General features: G+C 39.6%; 1 protein-coding gene across 50 annotated transcripts in view; it reads right to left on the bottom strand.

Annotated features, from left to right (window-relative positions):
* Window positions 1-19,268, bottom strand: part of LOC110492252 (cold shock domain-containing protein E1) — a 37,775-nt gene extending 18,507 nt beyond the window's left edge. For all 50 annotated transcript variants that reach the window (XM_090203353.1, XM_021566410.3, XM_090203354.1 and 47 more), the window contains exons 1-2: window positions 18,864-19,268; window positions 89-759 (exon numbers count right to left, since the gene is read on the bottom strand). The gene's annotated coding sequence lies outside the window, so the exon portion shown is untranslated. The remainder of the gene's footprint in view (window positions 1-88; window positions 760-18,863) is intronic.
* Window positions 19,269-20,212: the final 944 nt, after the last annotated feature.

The raw sequence follows: 20,212 nt of genomic DNA, 5'->3' as shown, positions 1-20,212 counted from the left end.
TCTAAAAATCCTACTAAGCTTTGCAATAGAAATTCAGCTGCCCCAACACATTTATGGAATAAGTGTGTAAAGAAATAAAATGACCTACCTTGATTTGGCGTCTTAAAAGGTGTGGTCTTGAACGTTAACGACTGTGCAGATGTTGGAGATCTTCTCTTCAAAACACACACACACACACACACACACCACGTATTTGTTGCAGGTTTCTGGCACAAGTTCTGCATATAAGTTGCATATATAAAAAATTTAAATAAAAAAGGAGGCAAACGCAGGTGCAATAACACTGCTTGAAATCAACAAAATGAACAGAGCACAAGGAGATAGAGAGACAGCTAAAGGGATGAGAAGGAAAAAAACTAGCAGACAGCAGCCCTCTAAGCACCCCGGGGTGAGTCGGTGGTGCGGTGAGGTGAGGAGGGCTGGGAGCAGCGTTGGGACGTGTGCTTTGTCAAAGCTGTTGAGTAGGCACAAACTTCTGGTCTCAGATCAGTTATGTTCTCGGGTTTGCAATTTTGGCAAAGGATTGTTTCTCTTGAGTGTGTTTCGATTGGGCAGCTGTGTATCTTGTCTTTGGTTGTTTCTTCGTTTTGTTTGCTTCTATATTTTCCTTTGAAGTGAGCCTTTCCTTTTATTGAGTTGTTGCGACTTTGTTCATTTTGGGATGTTTCTTCTCTTGAATTTGTTTCTTCGTTGTGATCTGAACTTGAAGAAGCAGTTGCGGATAGTACAAAAAAAAATTCAGTTCCGTTTCACTTCATACTGTTGAGAAAAAGAAATACACTATTAGTTGAAAATAGATCAATGTAGCCTACATATTTCCTACTGATGTGAATAAACAACAAGAAGAACTGGGTGAAGCCTGAAACGAAAAATTCTTCCTTGAGAAATTAGTCTTTGTTTCTTTTTTTTATTACCATTTTAAATTGTACACAAGTCACAGTAATTGTTACCCAGAAATGATTTGATATATAAATAAAAACAGCTGCATTGGACCTTTAATATTTTTATCGTCACATGAGAAAGTTAAAGCCGCCTGTGGACTTGTGCCCTGGGTCATTTCCTTTTCATGTGAATTAAACTCCAGATTCTTTGCACCCATGCTAACAGGCCTAAAGATAGACCATCTTCAGCTGCCCGACTACGTGCAAGTCCTGTGGATAAACAAGTCCCTGTGCATATCTTTGATCATATTGATATTTAGGGCACAGTTTCTGACCAGGGTGTGTGTAATCATGTGAACTATGTCATGAACTATGTCATGATCCTAACATTCAAGCTAACTGTATACACAGTAACAAGAAGTAGGGACACACCAAGTTTGGCTTTTGGGACAACCCCCATGGCTGGGCATTGCTGGCATTATTGACCTCAATGCAATTGGCTGAACAGGGCCACGTGAAAACTAATCTGACATGGCAGTGTCGCAATGTGGTGGCATCCCACCTGGTTTCCAGAGTGTTCAAAAATAATGTTGAGAAAGGGGTCAAATTTCATTCCAAGGAGTGGATAGGTCTTACTTGGCAATCAGGCTAGAGTTGTTTATTGACAGCAGTGCTCAGTTGAACCTCTTTGAAGTCAAAGTTTCAGTGAAATTATGCAATCTATGGCTTAATGCGTTCGCACGCTTACCAGCCGAAACTCTTCGGAAGAGTTTGTGCAAACAATTTTCGTTTGTTTTGAACTTTAGTAGGAGGTTAGTAAGAGGTTTTTCAGCTGCTCAGACACGCACCTAAAAAATGTATACGCCCCTTTGTTGGTGATTGGTCGACTGTAGGGATTTTTCAATTAAGTCTTGAAATTCAGAGAGAATACTTGTTTTCTTGCACATTTTTTCATTGAGAAATACCAATCTGAAGCAAGCGGGTGCCTTTTGTTTATCTACATATCTACTGGGTGGTTCGAGCCCTGAATGCTGATTGGCTGACAGCTGTGGTATATCAGACCGTATCCCATGCTTATGTAAATAAATGAATATATATATATTATATATATATATATATATATATATATATATATATATATATATATATATATATATACACACAGTGCCTTGCGAAAGTATTCGGCCCCCTTGAACTTTGCGACCTTTTGCCACATTTCAGGCTTCAAACATAAATATTTCAAACTTTTTTAACAAATCAAAAACTGAAAAATTGGGCGTGCAAAATTATTCAGCCCCTTTACTTTCAGTGCAGCAAACTCTCTCCAGAAGTTCAGTGAGGATCTCTAAATGATCCAATGTTGACCTAAATGACTAATGATGATAAATACAATCCACCTGTGTGCAAGTCTCCGTATAAATGCACCTGCACTGTGATAGTCTCAGAGGTCCGTTAAAAGCGCAGAGAGCATCGTGAAGAACAAGGAACACACCAGGCAGGTCCGAGATACTGTTGTGAAGACGTTTAAAGCCGGATTTGGATACAAAAATATTTCCCAAGCTTTAAACATCCCAAGGAGCACTGTGCAAGCGATAATATTGAAATGGAAGGAGTATCAGACCACTGCAAATCTACCAAGACCTGGCCGTCCCTCTAAACTTTCAGCTCATACAAGGAGAAGACTGATCAGAGATGCAGCCAAGAGGCCCATGATCACTCTGGATGAACTGCAGAGATCTACAGCTGAGGTGGGAGACTCTGTCCATAGGACAACAATCATATTGTATATTGCACAAATCTGGCCTTTATGGAAGAGTGGCAAGACGAAAGCCATTTCGTAAAGATATCCATAAAAAGTGTTGTTTAAAGTTTGCCACAAGCCACCTGGGAGACACACCAAAGATGTGGAAGAAGGTGCTCTGGTCAGATGAAACCAAAATTGAACTTTTTGGCAACAATGCAAAACGTTATGTTTGGCGTAAAAGCAACACAGCTGAACACACCATCCCCACTGTCAAACATGGTGGTGGCAGCATCATGGTTTGGGCCTGCTTTTCTTCAGCAGGGACAGGGAAGATGGTTAAAATTGATGGGAAGATGGATGGAGCCAAATACAGGACCATTCTGGAAGAAAACCTGATGGAGTCTGCAAAAGACCTGAGACTGGGACGGAGATTTGTCTTCCAACAAGACAATGATCCAAAACATAAAGCAAAATCTACAATGGAATGGTTCAAAAATAAACATATCCAGGTGTTAGAATGGCCAAGTCAAAGTCCAGACCTGAATCCAATCGAGAATCTGTGGAAAGAACTGAAAACTGCTGTTCACAAATGCTCTCCATCCAACCTCACTGAGCTCGAGCTGTTTTGCAAGGAGGAATGGGGAAAAAAATCTCTCGATGTGCAAAACTGATAGAGACATACCCCAAGCGACTTACAGCTGTAATCGCAGCAAAAGGTTGCGCTACAAAGTATTAACTTAAGGGGGCTGAATAATTTTGCACGCCCAATTTTTCAGTTTTTGATTTGTTAAAAAAGTTTGAAATATCCAATAAATGTCGTTCTACTTCATGATTGTGTCTCACTTGTTGTTGATTCTTCACAAAAAAATACAGTTTTATATCTTTATGTTTGAAGCCTGAAATGTGGCAAAAGGTCGCAAAGTTCAAGGGGGTCGAATACTTTCGCAAGGCACTGTGTGTGTATGTATATATATATATATTTCACTGCTCTAATTACGTTCACAACCAGTTTATACACCACGTTGCGTCGTGAAAACCTCTTAAGGATGTACTCAAATCTAACTGCCTGTAGCAAGGATATGCATATACCATTTGAAAGGAAACACTGAAGTTTGTGAAAATGTGAAAGTAATGTAGGAAAATAACACATTAGATCTGGTAAAAGATCATATGCGTTTTTTTGTTCCATCATCTTTGAAAATGCAAGAGAAAAGGCCAATATATGACTTAGGAATCTAGGCACAATTTAGATTTTGGCCACTAGATGGCAGCAGCGTATGTGCAACGTTTTAGACTGATCCAATGAATCATTGTATATTAATACATTTAAATTCATAACTGTGCACTCTCAAACAATAGCATGGTGTTGTTTCACTGTAATAGCTACTGTAAATTGGACAGTGCAGTTATATTGGCAGAAAGTTTAAATTGTAAATCTCATATGTTCTTCATACTTAAAACGTCATGATGGTCACATTAGTGCACGTTAGCTCAACCGGCCTGCGGGGGACACACACACCGATACTGTAGAGGTTAAGAACAGCCCTTAGCCTTGGTATATTGGCCATATACCACACACTCCTGGCCCTATTGCTTAATCATAATGCCTTGCCATTCAGATGCCAATTGACATCTGCATTAACATGTGGCTTGATAACACTCATCACCCTTGGTAATATGGTCACGTTGATTGAAAGGAGTGGAAGAAAAGTATGTTCACTCCGACAACAATCCTTACTGAAACCATTGAAGCGGTACCTCAGCGCCATGCCTGGGGCCAAAAGGCTCCTGAACAGCTTCCAAGCCACAAGACCGGTGAACAGTTAATCAAATGGCTACCCTATTTGCATTTACCCCCTTTTTATTTGCAGACTCTTGCACCGGCTCCATGTACATTCACTGACTCTACCCCAACACACATACATAATGATGACACACACACTGCTCCTCTGTTTATTATCTATCCTGATTGCCTAGTCACTAAGGAATTTAATGACTAGCCACCAAAAATACATTTGACCACTCATGCTTACCAGGCTTTAGGTTAATTTTCATACATTTTGTGGAATTAAATTGGCGTGTGTATTTTCGTTAGTTGTCATGCCTTTTATTTATCACATGCGCACAGCATACAGAGCCTAGTTTGAGGAGCTGAATAACCTACCACCTGTCAGACAGAGTGAGAGTTGCTCCTCAAAGCCTATAGGGTACTGGAGTGAAACTTGCTTTTGAAAGCCCAGTCATTGCGCAACAAATACAAATTCTAAATGCAATCGCGTGTAAACTTTGCTGGCCACGAATAAAAAGGAGCAATTTTTATCTCAACTCGTAAAGCACGCCTCCCATTCGGATGCATAGGCTATAGCCTGCCTACTGTTGACTACCAGCACGCCTCCCATTCGGATGCATAGGCTATAGCCTGCCTACTGTTGACTATCAGCACGCCTCCCATTCGGATGCATAGGCTATAGCCTGCCTACCGTTGACTATCAGCACGCCTCCCACCACTTTCCATTTGAGCTTGAGGTAGAATTGTTAAAAACCTGAACATTTTACTTTACTTCAAATAATGAGGCATGTCTTACCTTGCTTCAAAGTAGCCTTGCGAAAATCCATCCATAGAAATATGAAGGCAATTATTTAATGAATACTTCCTCAAGCCATTAACCAGCATTTCTCTCCGGTTCTATTGGTTTTCATATCAACTTTCTTTCATTGTCCAGAAGCCAAAATCACAATGCAAGTCAGATAGGGCAGCTATGCTTCTAGCTCTTAGGCAACTAGTAGGGCTGGGCAATATGGAATATATATACACTGTTCAAAAAAATAAAAGGGAACACTAAAATAACACATCCTAGATCTGAATGAATGAAATATTCTTATTAAATAATTTTTCCTTTACATAGTTGAATGTGCTGACAACAAAATCACAAAAATTATCAATGGAAATGAAATTTATCAACCCATGGAGGTCTGGATTTGGAGTGTCACACTCAAAATTAAAGTGGAAAACCACACTACAGGCTGAATGTCCTTAAAACAAGTCAAAATGAGGCTCATTAGGATGTGTGGCCTCCACATGCCTGTATGACCTCCCTACAATGCCTGGGCATGCTCCTGATGAGGTGGCGGATGGTCTCCTGAGGGATCTCCTCCCAGACCTGGACTAAAGCATCCGCCAACTCCTGCACAGTCTGTGGTGCAACGTGGCGTTGGTGGATGGAGCGAGACATGTCGTCCCAGATGTGCTCAATTGGATTCAGGTCTGGGAAACGGGCGGGCCAGTCCATAGCATCAATGCCTTCCTCTTGCAGGAACTGCCGACACACTCCAGCCACATTGTCTTGCATTAGGAGGAACCCAGGGCCAACTGCACCAGCATATGGTCTCACAAGGGGTCTGAGGATCTCATCTCGGTACCTAATGGCAGTCAGGCTACCTCTGGCGAGCACATGGAGGGCTGTGCGGCCCCCCAAAGAAATGCCACCCCACATCATGACTGACCCACCGCCAAACCGGTCATGCTGGAGGATGTTGCAGGCAGCAGAACATTCTCCACAGCGTCTCCAGACTGTCACATGTGCTCAGTGTGAACCTGCTTTCATCTGTGAAGAGCACAGGGCGCCAGCGGCTGATTTGCCAATCTTGGTGTTCTCTGGCAAATGCCAAACGTCCTGCACGGTGTTGGGCTGTAAGCGCAACACCCACCTGTGGACGTCAGGCCCTCATACCACCCTCATGGAGTCTGTTTCTGACCGTTTGAACAGACACATGCACATTTGTGGCCTGCTGGAGGTCATTTTGCAGGGCTCTGGCAGTGCTCCTCCTTGCACAAAGGCGGAGGTAGCGGTCCTGCTGCTGGGTTGTTGCCCTCCTACGGCCTCCTCCACGTCTCCTGATGTACTGGCCTGTCTCCTGGTAGCGCCTCCATGCTCTGGACACTACGCTGACAGACACAGCAAACCTTCTTGCCACAGCTCGCATTGATGTGCCATCCTGGATGAGCTGCACTACATGAGCCACTTGTGTGGGTTGTAGACTCCGTCTCATGCTACCACTAGAGTGAAAGCACCGCCAGCATTCAAAAGTGACCAAAACATCAGCCAGGAAGCATAGGAACTGAGAAGTGGTCCGTGGTCACCACCTGCAGAACCACTCCTTTATTGGGGGTGTCTTGCTAATTGCCTATAATTTCCACCTGTTGTCTATTCCATTTGCACAACAGCATGTGAAATTTGTCAGTGTTGCTTCCTAAGTGGACAGTTTGATTTCACAGAAGTGTGATTGACTTGGAGTTACATTGTGTTGTTTAAGTGTTCGCATATATATATATTATATATATATATATATATATATATATAAATAAATATATATTAATATATATAAATATATATATATATATAAATATATATTAATATATATAAATATATATATATATATATATATATATAAATATATATATATATAATATATATTAATATATAAATATATATAAATATAAATATATATTTATATATTTATATATATATATTTATATATTTATATAAATAAATATATATTAATATATATAAATAAATATATATTAATATATATAAATATTAATATATTAATATATATAAATATTAATATATTAAAATATATATTTATATATTTATATATATATATATAAATATTAATATATTAAAATATATATTTATATATTTATATATTTATATAAATATTTATATATTTATATATTTATATAAATATTAATATATTAATATATATAAATATTAATATATTAATATATATAAATATTAATATATATAAATATTAATATATATATATATATATATATATATATATATATATATATATATATATATATATATATATATATATATATATATATATATATATATATATTTTATCAGCACCCAAAAATACCGATTTCCGAGTGTTATGAAAACTTGAAATCGGCCCTAATTAAATCGACCATTCTGATTTAAAATCGGTCGACCTCTAGTTTGAAGGCATTTATTTTGAAGATCCCACTCTGTCAATATAGTGGATAGTGAGGCTATTAAGGCTCCGACGTGCGACTAGACCACAGATCGGTAGTAGAGGCAAAATACGTCAAATCTGTCTTGAGCTGTTCCTCAACTTTGTCTCTACACTCGGCAAGGAGTTTAGGCAGTGCGGTGTGAGAGAAATGTGTGGCCAGGGAGCACGTACATGGGGTCAATTGATAAGCCTCTTGAATCCTTCCTTATCGACTGTGCTAATTGGTAGCATGTCCTTAGCAATGCAATGCAATGCATAATAGCATGTGTGATGTATTTGTGTCTTTTCAATGTTTGCCTGTAAGGCATAAACCCTGTCAGTGTTGACTGCGTCGGGCGAACATCCCTAGATTGGTTGGTGCTTTATCAACACCGTGGCGCAAACTCTAACTTTCTGCATGTTCCAAAGAGTGATTTTGCTTCAGATGGTGAAAAAGGTTTGTCGTATTACCAGACTTGGTAGCCACCAGTCTATGGCACAATTTTCACCGAACATTGCTCTGCTCTGTCAGACTTCAAAAAGCCAAACCACTTCCAAATAACTAACAGTTCAACCCTTTTTTATCAATTATTTCTTTGTTGGAAGCAGCTCCTTCTCCATGGCTATCACGGACACTGTTTCACCTACATCACTAATTGTGTGTGGTAAATAGTGGGTACTTCATCACTCGAGGTGCTAAGTGGTTTTTAGTGGGTGTATACCTATCCACATGCATATTGTCACTTCTCCACACGCTCCTATAGATCCACAGACGATGCAATTTCCATCACTGCCCTAACCCATCTGGACAAAAGGAATACCTATGTTCATTGACTATAGCTCAGCATTCAACACCATAGTACCCTCCAAGGTCATCATTAAGCCCGGGGCCCTGGGTCTGAACCCCGCCCTGTGAAACTGGGCCCTGGACTTCCTGACAGGCCACCCCGAGTTGGTGAAGGTAGGAAACACCACTTCGCTGATCCTCAACACAAGGGCGTGCTCAGCCCCCTCCTGTACTCCCTGCTCACCCATGACTGCCTGGCTACACACAGCTCCAACTCAACCATCAAGTTTGCAGACAACAACAGTAGTAGGCCCCATTACCAACAATGACGAGACAGCCTACAGGGAGGTGGTGAGGACCCTGGGAGTGTGGTGCCAGGAAAATAACCTCTCGCTCAACAAAACAAAGGAGCAGATCGTGGACTTCAGGAAACAGCAGAGGGAGCACCCCCCTATCGACATTGACAGGACCGCAGTGGAGGTGGAAAGCTTCAAGTTCCTCAGCCTACACGTCACTGACCAACTGAAATAGTCCACCCACAGACAGTGTGGTGAACGAGGCTGAAGAAATGTGGCTTGGCACCTAAAACTAAGCATGCACAATATATAAAAAATAAATAGGTAAGCATATCAGAAGAATAGGACGATATTAGCTAAAAATGCCAACATCGGCGCAATGTCTAGTTTAACGCCGATGTGAAAAACTGATGTTAAAGCTGCATACCTATATAACGTAGGTAGTTGACGCCACAAGAAATACTGCACTACACGTGCAACACAGCATTCCTAACCTAGCCCACAATGTCTGCTGTGTGGATCTATTTTGAAGATTCAAAGGAAGATAAAAAAGGCCATATGCTACATTTGTACTGCTATTATTTCCAGAGGGGAGAAAGTGAAATCTTTCAATACCACAAACCTAATTACACATTTGAAAGTGCATCACCCCCAGAAGTTCAACAACTACATAGAACAAAACTAAGCGCACACTTCCAACAACTAAACAAGTTCAAGTCGAGCAGTCATTTGAAAGAGTAAGAAAAGATCAGCAAGACAACCCAAAGGCAAAATCCATTAACGCCAAGATAATGGAATTTTCCCCTTGACAATCAACCGTTTTGTCGTGGATGATGTTGGCTATTGCCGACTGGACGACCACCTCGAGCCCCGGTACACTCTACCAAGTAGGTACTATTTTTCAGATGTTGCCCTACCGGAGTTACACAGTACTGTTGAAACGCACATCAATGAGCTACTTGCTATGGTCATCACTGCTATTAGCTTCACGTCTGACATTTGGATCAGCGATGTCAGCCCCATGAGCATGCCGAGTCTAACAGCACAGTGGGTCGACGAGGATTTCGTACTGAAGAAAGCCATATTGCATGCTCAAGAATGTGTTGGTTCTCATACGGCTGCTGCCATTTCAATGGCATTAGAGAACATGAACACACTCCTAGCGCCATTCAAACTACTGATGTATGATGAAATGGTTGAGAATGAAACGACTGAAAAAAATGAACAATACAGCAAGTATGGGGAAAAAAATAGATTTTGATGATGTTTTACTGGTAATGGGGACATACAGTTGAAGTCAGAAGTTTACATACACCTTAGCCAAATATATTTAAACTCAGTTTTTCACAATTACTGATATTAAATCTAGTAAAAAATTACCTGTCTTGTGTCAGTTAGGATCACCACTATATTTTAAGAATGTGAAATGTCAAAAATAGTACAGAGAATGATTTATTCCAGCTTTAATTTATTTATTTCATCACATTCCCAGTTGGTCAGAAGTTTACATACACTCAATTAGTATTTGGTAGCATTGCCTTTAAAATTGTTTAACTTGGGTCAAACATTTTAGGTAGCCTTCCACAAGCTTCCCACAATAGGTTTCTGGCCCATTCCTCCTGATAGAGCTGGTGTAATTGAGTCAGGTTTGTAGGCCTCCTTGCTTGCACATGCTTTTCAGACCTGCCAACACATTTTATATGGGATTGAGGTCAGGGCTTTGTGATGGCCACTCCAATAATTTGACTTTGTTGTCCTTAAGCCATTTTTATACTTGATTACTATTGTTTGTAAAAAATTCTGAGGTCTTGGCTGATTTCTTTTGATTTTCCCATGATGTCAAGCAAAGAGGCTCTGAATTTGAAGGTAGTCCGTGAAATACATCCACAGGTACACCTCCAATTGACTCAATGATGTCAATTAGTCCATCAGAAGCTTCTAAAGCCATGACATAATTTTCTGGAATTTTCCAAGCTGTTTAAAAGCACAGTCAACTTAGTGTATGTAAACTTCTGACCCACCGGAATTGTGATAGTGAATTATAAGTGAAATAATCTGTCTGTAAACAATTGTTGAAAAAATTGTGTGTCATGCACAAACTAGATGTACTAACCGACTTGCCAAAACTATAGCCAAAACTATAACTTCTTGGTGACAGGGGGCAGTATTTTCACATCCAGATGAAATGCATGCCCAAATTCAAATCCCCAGAAGATATGCATATTATTAGTCGATTTGGATAGAAAACACTGACGTTTCTAAAACTCTGAATCATGTCGGAGTATAACAGAACTTATTTAGCAGGCGAAACCCAGAGGACAAACCATTCAGATCTTTTTTTTTTTAGGTCACTCTTTTCAATGGGTTTTCATTGGGAATCCAGATTTCTAAAGGGACCTTCTTGCAGTTATCGCTTCCACTGATGTCAACAGTTTTTAGAAATTGGTTTGAGGTTTTTCCTTTGTGTAATGAAGAAGTACTGCCATCTTGAACGAGGGTCACTTGAAGTGTACTGTTAGATAGAGGCGCGTGACCAGAAAGCAAAAGCATGCTTCAGTTTGTTTTCTTCCTGTATTGAACACAAATCATCCCATCTTCAATTTTATCAATTATTTACGTAAAAAAAATACCTAAAGTTGTACCACAAAAGTAGTTTGAAATGTTTTGGCAAAGTTTACAGGTAACTTTTGAGATATTTTGTAGTCACGTTGAGCAAGTTGGAACCTGTGTTTTTCTGGATCAAACACGCCAAATAAATTGACATTTTGGATATATATCGACGGAATTAATCGAACAAAAGGACCATTTGTGATGTTTATGGGACATATTGGAGTGCCAACAGAAGCAGCTCGTCAAAGGTTCTGCGTTTTGTGTCACCTGCAGGGTTGAAATATGGTTTCTGTCTTTGTTTTACGGAGGTGCTATCCTCAGATAATAGCATCGTTTGCTTTCACCGAAAAGCCTTTGAAATCTGGCATGTTGGCTAGATTCACAACAAGTGTAGCTTTAATTTTCTATCTTGCATGTGTGATTTAATTAAAGTTTGATTTTTATAGTAAGTTATTTGAATTTGGCGCTCTGCATTTTCCCTGGCTTTTGGCCGTCCCACATATCCCAGAGAGGTTAATAAATCCTCTTAGAGCCATGTGAGACGCTAGCGTCCCACCTAGGCAACAGGAAATGGAAGTGCACAATGCCAAATGCTTATAGTATTCGATAAAACTCAAACTTTCATTAAAACACACATGCAGGGTACCGAATTAAAGCTACACTCGTTGTGAATCTAGCCAACATGTCAGATTTTTAAAATGCTTTTAGGCAAAAGCATGAGAAGCTATTATCTGATAGCATGCAACACCCCAAAATACCTGAAGGGGACGTAAACAAAAGAATTAGCGTAGCCGGCGCTACACAAAACGCAGAAATAAAATATAAAACATGAATTACCTTTGATGAGATTCTTTGTTGGCACTCCTATATGTTCCATAAACATCACAATTGGGTCTTTTTCCCGATTAAATCCGTCCATGTATGCCCAAAATATCAATATATATAGCCTGTCTTATCCATCCAAAAGCTCCATTCCAAAACGCAACGTCATTTTTTAAAATTATATAAGTTGCCTATATTCTTTGACAAAACACTTCAAACTACTTTTGTAACCCAACTTTAGGTATTTGTAAACGTTAATAATCGATCAAATTGATCACTGGGTGATCTGTATTCAATAGCAGCTACTCTAGAAAATGTTGTCCTTTCTCTCTCTTCCAAAAGTCTCTTCCTGTATACTGGACGAAAGGAAGGATCTACTTCTCATTACACAAAGGATTTTTGTCAACGAAAATGGCAGTATTGGCGACATCGTGTGGAAGTTGTAGGAACTGCAAGCTCACCGTTATATATTTTTGCTTGCAATAAACAATTCAGAGACTGGCGGATTAATACTTTTCTGTGGTTTTTGTGACCAGGTTTTTCTTGGGATTTCGCTTGCTGTTCACGTTCTGTTATAGTCACAGACATTATTTAACCAGTTTTAGAAACTTCAGAGTGTTTTCTATCCACACATACTAATCATATGCATATACTATATTCCTGGCATGAGTAGCAGGACGTTGAAATGTTGCGCTATTTTTATCAAAATGTTGAAATAATTCAGGGGAGCTTTAAGAGGTTTTAACAAGAAATTTGTGGAGTGGTAGAAAAACAAGTTAATGACTCCAACCTAAGTGTATGTAAACTTCTAACTTCAACTGTATGTAAATCACAACAAAATAACTTTTTGGTCAGTGTGTGTTTGAACTATACTTGAATCCTTAAAAAGTCAGCTAAAATTGTAAATATCGGTTACTGGTATCTGTATTGTTTTTTTGTTTTTTTGCAAGGAAAATATCAGATATCGGTATCGGCCAAAAAAGTCATATCGGTGCATCCCTACCTAAAACCCTCAAACTTTTACAGATGCACATTTGAAAGCATCCTGTCGGGCTGTATTACTGCCTGGTATAGCAACTGCACCGCCCACAACCGCAGGGCTCTCCAGAGGGTGGTGCAGTCCGCACAACGCCTCAGCGGGGGCAAACTACCTGCCCTCCAGGACACCTACAGCAACCAAAATCACAGGAAGGCCAAAAAGATAATCAAGGACAACAACCACTCGAGCCACTACCTGTTCACCCCGCTATCATCCAGAAGGCGAGGTCAGTACAGGTGCATCAAAGCTGGGACCGAGAGACTGAAAAACAGCTTCCAACTCAAGGTCATCAGACTTTTAAATAGCCATCAGTAGCACCTTAGAGGCTGATGCCCTATACAGACTTGAAATCACTGGCCACTTTAATAATGTTTAGAGATTTTGCAATACTCATCTCATATGTATATACTGTATCTTAGTCTACGTCGCTCCAATATTGCTTGTCCAAATACTTATATTCTTAATTCCATTCCTTTACTTTGGATTTGTGTGCATTGTGAAATTATTAGACAATACTACACTGTTGGAGCTAGAAACACAAGCATTTCGAGACACCCACAATAACGTCGGCTAAACATGTTTATGTGACCAATTTTATTTATAGTATTTTCTATTAAATCCCCCATCTTTCTAAGTTTCTAATATAGATTTTCATTTTTGTCACTCATGGAATTTCTGGCATTAGGTGCACTATTTAGAACTGGTTTCCGCAAATTGTACTTTGGCAAATTGAAAAATTACGTTTTATTAGCTGCTTCATTACAGGAGTTGCGTGATCAATAATAGGCTATAGCCTTTTGGCTGTAAGACGATATGCAACAATAGCAAGCCTGATTCCATTAAGCTCTTAATGACAAATGTCCGGTCCTTGTATGCATGTATAGCATAAGAGAGGAAGAAGCAAAGCGAGAGGTTTTGCTGGCTCCAAAATCTTGCCAAAATAGGTCCAATGCATTTCTAAGGCATTATTTTGGGCCTGAGCTTGTCGCCTGCATTCCCGCCTTGGGACGACACCCATTGTTAGGGTGGAAACATAAGCATCTCGTCATTATATACAGTACCAGTCAAAAGTTTGGACACACCTACTCATTCAATGTTTTTTCTTTATTTTTTACATTGTAGAGTAATAGTGAAAACATCAAACTAATAAATATGGAATCATGTAGTATCCCTAAAAAAGTTTTAAACAAATCAAAATATATTTTAGATACTTCAAAGTAGACACCCTTTGCCTTGATGACAGCTTTGCACTTTTGGCTTTCTCTCAACCAGCTTCATGAGGAATGCTTTTCCAACAGTCTTGAAAGAGTTCCCACATATGCTGACCACCTGTTGGCTGTCCAACTCATCCCAAACAATCTCAATTGGGTTGACGTCAGGTGATTGTGGAGGCCAGGTCATCTGATGCCTTGAATTCTAAATAAATCACTGACAGTGTCACCAGCAAAGCAACCCACACCATCACACCTCCTACATACTTCACGGTGGGAACCACACATATGGAGATCATCCGTTCACCTACTCTGCGTCTCACGAAGACACGGAGGTTGGAACCAACATTTCACATTTGGACTCATCAGACCAAAGGACAGATTTCCACCAGTCTAACGTCCATTGCTCGTGTATCTTGGCCCAAGCACATCTCTTCTTCTTACTGGTGTCATTTAGTAGTGGTTGCTTTGCAGCAATTCGACCATGAAGGCCTGATTCACAATTGACCAAAATTTGCATCCCTTCTAGTTCATCTTACCCCTACCTACATGTACATCAGGGTTTCCGTTATGAAAATGTAGCGCCGGACATTTGACTGGCAGAATTTTATTTTACCGGACATTTGAGTAAATTCACCAGACCCATATACCTATGCAATGGGTGCGTAACCTGATTAGGGAGTCCACCCACTGCTCAGAATGACAGAAATCACATTTAGCTTATGGTAATTCATCTTAACAGGAGACAAGTTGAAGATGCAATGACGTGTCCTTACCACACACTTTGAAGATGTTAGAATAACTGTCCACGTTTACTTTTCCTCAGCCAACAAAACAAGTAATGAACAGTAAAATCCCTCACTATGCATAGGCGGTGTGTGAGTTCCTAGTTTGGAGAAGCTCATTTTCACCATCAATAAATAGCACCTTATGAGAGCATTCCATGCATCATCATATTTGCAGACTTATGTAAGAGCCTACTATTTCATCATGTGATGAGTAGATTGGATACTCATAATTTAGGCTAATAATATAACTCAGTCACTGTTTGCAAAAAATAATTAAATACATGGCTGAGCGTGTAGAGTACAGGCCTAGGCTATATCAGATATATTTAAAAAAAAATTACACAGGAAAAATGTGGCCTTTAACACATTTCATGCAATTCTACTATACTTTATATGACTGCATACATTAGCAGAATATTTTTTAGAGAAAATTACAGGGTAGCCTACTCTGCTGACACTGATAAACAGATCAATAAAAAAAATGTTGTCCATATAGTAGGTCCTACAAGAAGGGGAGACAAATAGAATATGACATCAATCTAAACTGGAGGAAGAAATTGTCCATAAACAAACTTAAGTGGCACTGACCAAACAATGATAGAGTGAAAATGAGCAGTGATCAGGCACATGGCCAATGTTCTCCGCTGGTGATAATAAGCGAGGCCTACTGTTGTTTCCTCAATTAAGTTAAGAATTTTTAACTAAAAAAGACAGATTAGAGTCTTTTCACTGTCTTCTCTTTACAGCAATAGCTATTTGCTTTCCAAACTGTTTTTCCGCAATTGAATTTCAAAATATTGCGATATGCCTGGCTTGGCCTCTTCACTGACAGTCGCAACTCAACAAACCTCTATTTGGTATTTGCTGCACACTCCCTTTCCTTCCGACTGTAGACAATGCGATTTAAAACTTTAAAGCTAACAATCCGCTGTGGCCAAATCATGCTTTAGTAGCCTATTATTAATTAATTTCTATACTGACAGGAGTAGGCCAACTAATTGAATTTACTTCAGGAAAGCTTAGCTTCTCCTAGCCTTATGGACACGCTGTCTACGTCAACCTTCTACCCCTCATAGTAGAACATTTGACCTATTCTATTAGTCAGCTTGTCAAGAAATATCCCAAACAGACACTGGGACAGTTGTGGGACGATAGATCCCAAATTCATACAAACAGTAGGCCTAGGCTACACACACACACACACACACACATATATATATTTTTTTTAATTTGATTTTAAGCAATGAGTTTGATGCAACAGATGACAACATTTAGCTTAAAATGTGAATGTGCATTTGGCTACTGGACAATGAAAGAAAGTTGAAAAACAATAGCACATAAGATATATAGACTACTGGTTTCAAAAGCATATGGAAGTTTTTATAAAATAATTGCCTCCGCTTGTAAAAGTATTGCTTCCGTCCCTGTCCTCGCCCCAACCTGGGCTTGAACCAGGGACCCTCTGCACCCATGGACAACAGTCACCCTCGAATCATTGTTATCTATTGCACCACAAAAGTTGCGACCCTTGCAGGGCAAGGGAAACGACTACTTCAAGCTCTCAAAGCGAGTTGTCACCAATTGAAATTCCACTAACGCATAGTCGGATTTTGTCTAAACTACTTTGACGAAGGTAAAACGTTCAGGTTTCAAACAATTAAGTAGCTATACGTTTTCAAAAGGCATACTGCCTCCAGCTCATTGCAAAGTGGTGCGTGACGAGCTGATGAAGCCTGCCTTCCGTTGCCTATGCATTTGAATGGTGAATGGAAAACGCGCTTCAATTACCGGTTGAAATAAATTTAAAAAATAGCCCTTTTTAATCTTGGCCATTTGAACTATTTTTAACATACACTGTCTGACATATTTTCTGCTCAAAGACCATCTGTCTGCTGTGCACGTTTGATAAATAAGATGCATAACAAATATACACATGCACCAATTGAATTCCAGTAAATAATGCAAATGTACAGACCGATAAGACCAAATATATTTACTTCAATTAGTATTTTGTCAATGAATATGCTTAAAATAATTATTTCCCCTCCATTTTAAATGTCCCGTGCCATTTTTTTATGAAACATTTAAAACTGGCTTTTTATACACCAAAAGCAGGGTGTTTCCTTCTAACAGAAACCCTGAGGTACACATTACCACAATTACATCGTACCCCTTAACCGTTTGGGTAACTATTTTCTTTATTTTTTAACTCTGCATTGTGGAGAAAGTAAGCATTTCGCGAAAAGACTACACTGTCGTATTGGGTGGATGTGACGAATAGAATGTGATTTAAAGAGCATCAACATTGTGAAAACAAAAAGGAACTTGGGAGCGTCTGCTTTTCAGCTGCTTATGACGCAGCGATAAAACCATTGCGGACCGTGCCCACCCACTAAAACTACTGGCTGTGATTGGCTCTTTAGCACAGATTTCCAAAACAAGTGGTCGAACACATTGTCGAGTTCAGAAGCACTTAACTAGTTTACTTACTAACGTTACCTAGCAATTGTTTTATGTTTAACCAAATCATTAATTTCAGTGATGCATGCTGAAGTATGCAACATGAACACGTATATACGGCCTTGTCTCTCGCGGCCTTCAAGCTGGTAGTAGCTAGCCAGCCAGCTACTGTATCGGCTTTCCGCTAGCTGACTAGAACTGCGACGTTCATTAATAAATGCAAAATAGTTAGCTAGGTCGTTCATTATAGTACCGAAGTAACGTAGATAACCAACTGTCCCTGATGGTTAAAACATTGTTTTACAAGTTAACGGCACAAACAATACAATTAGTTACCAGCTATGCACAGCCATAGCATGTGATCTGCTGTCAAGCGACCATGCTTTGCAATGCAGTAACGTGGCGTACTAGCCAACGAATTCGTTTGCATAAGTAACATGCTGTGGTTTGCTAACAAGCACTTTAGCCAGCTACAAATGAGCAAACTACCTAACTAGCTACACAAACGGGTATTAGCAAATCGTCAAATGCATCAATGTCTAACTAACATTAGTCAACAACATTAGCTTTACTTCGCTACCTATTATGATCACTTAGCTAATCATACATTGTTTCTTCTTAATTCCGGAACTTGTCAAAACGAACATGTCAATAGTGCCAATTTCAACAACCATGGCTAAAACATGCTAACAATGCTGGCAGGCGCCGTAACAGTGTTTCACCTGACAACAAAGGAACTGCGACAGATGAGGCTAAATCTGCTAGATTGTGGCTAACTAACCAACACTTGGTAAACTCGTGGCAGTCCAGATAGTAGGTAACGTTAACTAACAAATGCAGTCGTCGGGTCAGCTAGTTTGCCACTTCAGCAAATTAGTTTAACGCTAAACATAGTTGGTATACCGGTAGGCATTAAATAATTAAAATGTTTAGACAGTACGTTGGCTTCTTATTAATAGGCCGAAACGTTTGTTAAAATAAGATAGCTAACTCCCCAGCTAGTGTAGGTATGATTTATGACGAGCAAAACCACCGGTGCCCGGAGAACACTGCCCCCGCCCAGGCCTAAGATTTGAAGGGTAAGAACATTGGTTACAGATTATTTTTACAGATATAACTTGAATACGAGGAACATCATCTCCCACACTTATATTAAGGGGTTCTCAACCGTAATTTTCAATTAGTTAATTCTACAAAACTCACCCCAACAGCTTTCAGCACTGTCACCAGCGCCGCTAGAAGCAGCACGGCACATTACGTAGTGATCTAAGTGGAGTCCTACCGCGAGATTTCATATGACAGCGGTACAGGAGAAAACGTTGGAAATCATGTTTTTGGGGGTTTGTTCAAGAGCCGAACACCAGAGCCCAAGTTGAATGGATCAAATCAAACATATTTTTGTCATATGCGCCGAATACAGCAGACTTTACCGTGAAATGCTTACTTACGAACCCTTTCCCAACAATGCAGAGTTAAAAAGTAAGAAAATGATCTAATGAAAATAAACAATAGTAACACAATAAATAACAATAACGAGGTTATATACTAGGACTACCGGTACTGAGTCAATGTACAAGGGGTACGAGGTAGTTGAGATAATATGTACACATGTAGGTAAGGGTAAAAGTGACTCTGCAATCAGGATAGATAATAAACAGAGTAGCAGCTGTGTGTGTGTGTGTGTGTGTGTGTGTGTGTGTGGCGTCAATATGCATATGTGTGTGTTGGAGTGTCAGTGTAAGTATCTGTGAGTGTATGGGTAGACTAGAGTCCAGTGAGTGTGCATAGTCAGTGCAAAAAAGGGTAAATGGGGCCAATATGTGACATCAGGGTCAACATTTCAAAATGGTTTGATAAACATTTAAATGTGATTTTCTTGCAGCTCATTAAAGGAATAAGAGTCTAGATAGGCACAATGAGACCATAACTCATAGCAACAACAAAACACATTTACATGTAATTCAAAATGTCGCATGAAACATGGACCATGCATGTTTCTTTGTCATGCCCAGTAGCCAGGTCTGTTTGTGCTTTAGTCAACTTATTTATCATGTATAGCCATGCTAAACATTCCACAAGAATGTAAAAGACAAGCAACAGCATTTCTATATTTTGTAATAGTTAATATTGTCATTTAGTACAAGAATATAATACAATGGGTTCTGTCAACAAAATCATTGATAATTATTAATAATAACAATAACCAATAATTAAATCTTTATAATCAGTAAACTCTTCAAGCAGTGTGTGTGTGTGTGTGTGTGTGTGTGTGTGTGTGTGTGTGTGTGGTGTGTGTGTGTGTGTGTGTGTGTGTGTGTGTGTGTGTGTGTGTGTGTGTGTGTGTGTGTGTGTGTGTGTGTGTGTGTGAACTAGACATCACATTCATCACACTCTGAGAACGCGCCCTAGTAGTCTGGTCCAGCAGCCTTGCCAGTATTAACCTGTTTAAAAGTCTTACTCACATCGGCCACAGAGAGCGAGACAGTCTGGGACAGCGGGGGCTGTCATGCCTAGCTCAGTGTTGTTTGCCTTGAGGCAAGCATAGCAAGCAA

The sequence above is a fragment of the Oncorhynchus mykiss genome, chromosome 16 (genome assembly GCF_057628025.1).
Source record: "Oncorhynchus mykiss isolate SJ-2025 chromosome 16, ASM5762802v1, whole genome shotgun sequence".
In the NCBI taxonomy this organism is placed as follows: domain Eukaryota; kingdom Metazoa; phylum Chordata; class Actinopteri; order Salmoniformes; family Salmonidae; genus Oncorhynchus; species Oncorhynchus mykiss.
The sequence above is the reverse complement of the archived record's forward strand: the minus strand, read 5'-3'. Positions and strand labels throughout refer to the sequence as shown.